The sequence below is a fragment of the Salarias fasciatus genome, chromosome 17, assembly GCF_902148845.1.
Source record: "Salarias fasciatus chromosome 17, fSalaFa1.1, whole genome shotgun sequence".
NCBI lineage: Eukaryota > Metazoa > Chordata > Actinopteri > Blenniiformes > Blenniidae > Salarias > Salarias fasciatus.
The window spans coordinates 16,850,049-16,857,549 of NC_043761.1; positions in this window are offsets into that span (position 1 = coordinate 16,850,049).

Genomic DNA, 7,501 nt, shown 5'->3' on the forward strand with positions numbered 1-7,501 from the left:
CATGCAGCAGCGGTTCTGTCTCCGTGGTGGACACTGCAGCAGTGGTTCTGTCTCCGTGGTGGACACATGCAGCAGCGGTTCTGTGTCCGTGGCGGAGGACACTGCAGCAGTGGTTCTGTCTCCGTGGCGGAGGACACTGCAGCAGTGGTTCTGTCTCCGTGGTGGAGGACACTGCAGCAGTGGTTCTGTCTCCGTGGTGGACACTGCAGCAGTGGTTCTGTCTCCGTGGTGGAGGACACTGCAGCAGTGGTTCTGTCTCCGTGGTGGACACTGCAGCAGTGGTTCTGTCTCCGTGGTGGACACTGCAGCAGTGGTTCTGTCTCCGTGGTGGACACTGCAGCAGTGGTTCTGTCTCCGTGGTGGACACTGCAGCAGTGGTTCTGTCTCCGTGGTGGACACTGCAGCAGTGGTTCTGTCTCCGTGGTGGACACTGCAGCAGTGGTTCTGTCTCCGTGGTGGACACTGCAGCAGCGGTTCTGTCTCCGTGGTGGAGGACACTGCAGCAGCGGTTCTGTCTCAGCTGTAACGCTGCGTTGTGGAAGCGGCGAGCTGACGTTGATTTGCAGTTACAGGTCGGCAGAAGGAAAAACCCAGCGGCTGGGTTCTTTAGCGGCGGGTGTAAAAGACAGCGCTGTGGACGTCACGTCTTTTATCGGGCAGTAAATCACCCGGGGCTCTCGGCCTCACACTCTGCTCCTGCTTCCTTCACAGCAGAACGCCGCCTGATGAGAGGTCAGAGGAGGCGAGGGGCGGCGGCAGCGTAACACCTGATTCCATGACAGAGCATCGTCCTGCTGAGGCCAGGCAGGGTGAGGAACACCGAGCAGAACGAGAGAGAGAGAGAGAGAGAGAGAGAACCTGCAGAGCGCCCTGCCTCTGAGGATCAGCCTCCATCGCGACCGGAGCCAGACTGGTCTGGGCTGATTCCTGCTCTCCTCCCTCCTCTATCCCCTCACTGCTGGGCGTCCCATCTATTTCACCGAACAGCTTTAATTTCCTGTCTGCTGTCAGGTGGCGGCCAGACGAGGACGAGGAGGCTGCTCTGGGACTGAGGAAGAGGTGGGGCACCGGCCTGGTCCTCCACGAGCAGACTGAAAACATGGACTGTACGTCACAGCCCCTCCTCCCGTACCTGATCGGAACGGCGTGGAGCGGCGTGGAGCGCTTCCTGCTGAGCCAGCAGATTGTAATCTGACCAGCCGTGGTTCTGAGAGCTTCTGTTTTCATCTCCGTCACAAGCAGCAACACATCGGATCAGATCAGCCCCGGGCTTCCTAATTACATCTGCTAAATATAGAAGACGAGCCCATCAGCGCCCGACACGTTCTCTTCTAGAGATCAGAGAACCGCCTGGGTGGCGCCCAGATCGCAGAGCAGCCTTTCCTCCCGGTCAGGACTCTGAAATCTCTCAGCCTCAGCTCTACACAGGTCTGGACCCCGGCTTCAGCTGGAAAACATCTGGAACAGCTGTGTTACTGATGCTCCAGCCTCCGTTAGCTCGTAGCAACCAGAAGCCTCATTAAAGCCTTTATCCTCTGTAAAACTTGTAGAACATCTCACGCTTTTTAATGAGAGGCTGAGGAACCCCTCTGAGAGATGAGGTGTCCTGATCGGAGGATGTTATCGGGCGCTGATGGAGTGTGAAACAGCACCATTAAAAGTGTTAGCTTCTTTTTTTAGGAATTCTTTAAAAATTAACAAGTTAAAAACCCAAAATGATTTCCATGGTTTTAGATTCATTGCTTGTTAACACTGAAACACTTTGCAGTGCTGTCTGACATTAAGAACCATCAGAACCCGGAGGTGAGTGCTGGTTCTGCACTGATACAGTAGATCCTGGATCTCAGATGTTCGGTAGCTGAGGTTATTCAGGCACACTCTAAATCATAAGCGGAGCGTTTTGGCGCCTCGGCTCTGGACGGCGGCGCTGATGCCCAGAGCTGGGCGGGAGCCAGAGCGATTGCAGCGATTGGTCCCAGCAGCACTCTGTTCAGGTGCTCAGGATCTCCTGACCCTGAACTGTTTCCTCTTTTCTGCCTGACGGTGAAGGAACGCTTCTCCAAACGGGACTGAGATCCTCTGGACGGACCGTCTCTCCCTCCAACAGCAGCCGATTCCAGAAACACGTCTCATCAAATTATTTAAAACAGAGCAGCAAACATAATAAAAATGCCAATACGGCGGTTTCACTGCTCTGATCTGCTGAGAGAAGAAGACGTCCTGAAGCAGGAGGGAACCTGGACCAGCAGTGATCCGGATCCCTGCTCCTGCTGAGGACTTCAGATCCATGACAGAAAGGAACCAGCATGCAGCAGACTGTGGGAGCCGCAGATACATGCTAATGCTAATGCTAATGCTAATGCTGTGAAGGGTCTTTCCCGCTGCTGTCGGGGGGCGGAGTCAGTTCAGGCAGAACGAGGCGGTAAAACGAGGAAAGTGAAATCGGTTTGAAGCTCAACGGCTGTAAATTTCTATATAAATATGCTCGTAAGCCTAATTAGCAACTTTAAATTCCAGATTGTGTCAGTGTTGACATTGATCATTGTGTTTATAAAAACCCAGAGAGGAGTTTCCTCTGAGACCAGGAGATGGTTCTGGAAGGTTCCAGATGGCTCAAGGTGGTTCTGGAAGGTTTAGAAATAAACGTACGTCTCAGACGTCTTACATGTTTGCTTAATATCCTTTGTTCTTACTGATCATATGTAATACTGTAATTTTCTGAAGCTCTGATTTTGGGCGTTTCATCATCTGGAAGCCGCCATCATCAACACTCCTGGAAATAAAGGCTGAAACATTTCACTCTGCGAGTCTATACCACGTCTGGTTTGACTTTCTGAAAAGAGACAAAAATACTGAACATTTTCATGACTTTCTAATTTTCTGAGACACACCGGTGAATCTCCTGAACTCTTTGGCTACGTTCACACTGCAGGGCTTAATGCTCAATTCGGATTTTTTTGTGAAATCCGATTTTTTTGCAAGTTCGTTCACATTTACAATAAAATGCGACTTGTATGTGATCTCCCGTCTGAACGGAATACCACCCAAAAGTGTCCCGCATGCGCAGAAGAGGACATAACGACGTCACGCAGCAGCGCTTCAGTGTTTGCTGAACTCACAAACAACATACAGAATCTACAGCTTTTCAAGCGTCGATGATTTATTTAAGAACTGATCAAACACGTATTCCTACAATTGAATAGTGAGCAATCATTTCAGTTCTAATCAGCCGCGCCGAGCTCCTTCTGTGTGTGTGTGTGTGTGTGTGTGTGTGAGAGAGAGAGAGACAGGGAGCGAGAGAGGGAGAGAGATAGGGAGAGAGGGAGAGCGCGCGTGTGGATATTATTATTATTATTTTTCCTCCCCGTTGTCCTGGCGCTGCAGAATTTAGCGAATGAGAAGGAAGAGAGCCAAGTTTTTGGCCATGGCGTTTTGTGGGGCAGCGGCAGCAACAGAGAAACGCAGCCAGGAGAGGTGGGACAGTGATGAGAGGCTTTAATGATACGGAGTTCAATAATAATTTTCGGATGACAAGAACTCCCTTAATGTGCGACGGCGAGTGCCTTTTTTTTTAACACTCACGGTAAGACACACGTCTTCGGCGCCCCACATCGTGACGTGTAGGTCGGATAAATGCGACCTGGCCGTTCAGACTGAAGTCGCATGGCAAAAGATCAGATACGTATCGGATTCAGGACCACATGTCCAAGTGGCCTGGGTCGCATTTGAAAAAATCGGATCTGTGTCGTTCAGACTGTCAGGAAAAGATCCGATACAGGTCGCATAGGGGCAAAAAAATCGGATTTGGGTCACTTCAGCCTGCAGTGTGAACGTAGCCTTAGAGTCCAGCTGCTGTGATCAGCTGATCGCCTCCAGCGCTCTGAACAAAGCGCCTCTGGCCTGGTGCTGCTGGGCCTCCTGTGGAAGCTCCCAGCAGGAGTTCTGTTTTCTACATAATGACTCAACAACTCTTTTTACACTTCTTTCATAAATCAATCCAAAAAGCTTCAATTAAAAAAATCAAAAAAATTAATACAAGGATGAGCGGGACAAATGGTGCTTTGGTAATGAGTGCTGGAGAGGTCAAAGGTCAGAACACAGCTGCCTTGATCACATTAATATCTGTAAATATTTACTTTCATCCTTTTTGTGGCCAAAAATGTAGAAACAGCTTTTTACACATGAATAGAAAGGCTGGTATTCACGAGAAAATGAAAAAAATATTGACATCTAATATTTTAATTGGACTTTTCCCTGTGCGGCTCCACTCCCTCCCCGTGTGGCCGAGCGCTTCTCTCACGTTTATGACCAGCTTCCAAATTCAATTAGAAGTTAGAGCCACGTCTCAATTAAATTAAGAGTCACATTCGCTTCAGAATTAATTTAAAAGTTACATCAGATTCAAATATTAGAGGATTTAATAAGTCTTCGGGACATTTGTGGAAAGAGGAGCGTTATCCGTGGCGCCCGGCCGGGACACCTGTCCCCGCAGGGCCCGGCCGGATCCTTCACATGGAGAGATTATTTTAAATAGAGCTGCGGCAGAGAGAACGTGAGACCTCTCAAATACCAGGGTTCCTCGGGCTGCGTCTTAAAAGCTCCGCTCCGTGTAAAGGTGGAACGGTCACAACCTGGTATTTCAGCTGCAGGAACCTCTGAAAACAGATAAACATGACAAAAAACCTGGCTTACTTCAGCTTGCTGCCGTTTCTTTTCCTCTGAAAGGGATGCTTTGGAATGGACGAGTGGATGAACGGAGCACGACAAGCTCCAACAAGAGTTTCACATTTATGTCGCCACTTAAAGCGTTCTGGAAACTCCAGCCCTGATGCAGAGTCTGGGTGAGTTTATCTCTTTGCAGGAACCCAGGAGTCTGGATGGGAACACGCTCCACCTGCTCTCCACACAGTCCGTCTGTCTCAAGACGTCTCGTGATGGAGCCGCTGTAAATGATGACATTTCCTCACTTCCTGTATGGATCTGTTTTTGTTTTAATTCTTCTCCAGTATTTCTTTCATGCTGCAGAGCTCCTGAAGAGTGACTGATAATGATCTCTGATCAGATCAGATCATGCTGGACTGGTCTGGGGTCAGGTCAGCGGACGACACCAGCCTTTAGTCTTTGGTTATCAGTGTCATCCTGACCGGTCTGCATGGTGTTCCTGTTAGAACCTCCCTTCTGGTACACAGCCTCTCAGCTCTGATGGCTCAGATCAGGAAGCAGGTAGATCGTGATGAACAGTTTGTAGAACAACTCTCAGAATGTAAAACCCGCTGGCATTACAGATTCACGTAACTGAGGATTTAGAATTCCCAGCCCAGCGTCAAATTCCCCTTGATTTCAATACCTTTACTTTTTGATTATCACTGCTCGGAAATGTTAAAATAGAAGTTAAATAAATTAGTTGTGTGTGTGTGTGTGTGTGTGTGTGAGTTAGAAATATTATGTTGCCTATCATTGCTAAATGAACTGCACAGGAAACTGGATGTAAACTCATCAAGAAGAGCACTATGAATGAACCGCTTGCATTGCTAAATGCTGACTCAGTGCGTTGTTTCCATTACAGTTTTACCAACCTCTAACCAAGAAACACTTGTGAGCTCCACCCTGTGTTTGTGTATGGGCTCTATGCACAACTCAACCACTTCCTGGACTTCAGGAGGCTCCTTGTTTCCTGTCTTTCATGACAGGATGAGCTGATTAACGCAGGTGTGTCTGAAGTTGTTACAGAGGTCAGGACTTTGGGAAGGCCTTTCTAAAACCTTAATTCCAGCCTGATTGAGTCATTCCATTAGGCTGGCTAACACCGCCTGGCCTGCAAATCGAAATGAAATGAGGGCGCCGGCAGGGTGGGAATTCCCAGGCTACCATTCCATGACCACTCTGATGTGTGTTTGGGGTCATTGTCCTGTTGGAACACCCAACTGCGCCCAAGACCCAGCCTTCGGCCTGATGATTTGAGGTTATCTTGAAGAATGTCCTAACTTCTTGAAGTCAGTGATTTGCTTTGTCAGACCCGTGCTGAGCTCCTTTGGCTTTGAATCCAGTGAGCCTCTTCTACCTGCCTCAGGGAAACCACCAGCTGCAGACGATCAGAGTCACTCTAGCTGAGCTGAGAAGCTCATTTCACTGACACAACTGGAGGCAACAGGATTGCTAACTCAGGTTGCTGTTTGTATATTTCTGACCCAGCAGATTTGGTCACTTTTTCTGTTAACCTATAATAAGGTCATGAAAGAATCAAACTTCATGAATGATTTATGTGACAAAGTGTGTGTTCCTGTCATCCTATCAGAGAAACTCAGAGCTGTAGAAATAACTGTAGCCTCAACAGAGCCGGGACATTCTGCTCTTTACAGGTGTGTGGAAACTTCTGACCACAGCTGTGTGTAATCTGCTCCATGCTGAGATGGACTTCACAAACAACCCTGATAGGATGAAGACATGAACCGACCTCCTCAGTGGTCTTTCTACCTTTTCTTTCTCACTGTGTTTTTTTTTCCTTTCCATTAGAATAAATCTGTGTTTTCAGTGTTTGCTGAGGAACAGCAGCCTGCTTGGCCTCCTGGCTGGTTGTCTGATCTGTTTCTCTGATTATTAAAACATGGAGCAGCGCTCCTTCATATTTCATGCCTTGAACCTTGAGCTCCGGTGATTCTGGAGCTCACTGAGCTCCTTTGTGTTTGATCCTTTTGTTTTTCAGCAGGATGCAACAGATTTACTAAACCAGAGGAGGGAAGGTTCAGAGTATCGCAGACAGGTCTGAGTGCTGCCAGATCCAGCGGGCCGGACTCCGACATGACCCCCTTTCAAAACCTGCTCAGAAAGACGAGGAGGCCTTACTGATGAGAGGAGCTGGAGACGATCAATAACCGTCCTCATTCATCTGGATTCATTCTGACAGTAAGTGATATAGTGAGTGGAGAGGCGTGACGTCCAGCGCTCTGGTGGAGTCTAGATGAAGCTCCACTCAGTGTTTTTCCCACTGCCAAGCACAGAATGAACGCCACCGACATGAATACTCAGAGAGAGTCGTTTGGATCGTTGTCACAAAACTGCAGCATGAATCAACATTTCATGAAGCGGAAAAATAAAACTGAACCCTGCATGTTGTAAAAACTGGAACATGTAGAATATTTATGACAGAATGAATGAACCTCTGGATTCTGCGGGGAGCGGCGCTGCAGGGATTCCAGGCTCTCTGCCGGTGACCCCGTGACCTCTGGTTGTGTTTTGGACGCCACGTCTTCCTGCTGGAGCCGCATCCATAATTCATTGGCGTCTTTGTGTCGTGATGCCGCGCAGGTGAAGCTGACTGGTGTTTGACTTGTGTGGAGCTCATTTAAATACCGATTCCAGCTCTCGGCTGCTGTTCGTCCTGTTGACTGAGTCTGACAGCTCTGTTTGAACGGAGCAATCAGTCCACAAACACCCTCCTCCTGGTCTCTCTGTGGTCCTGGTCCCCGTAAAGGTGAAGGAGTTCTCTTCATAACGTTTAACG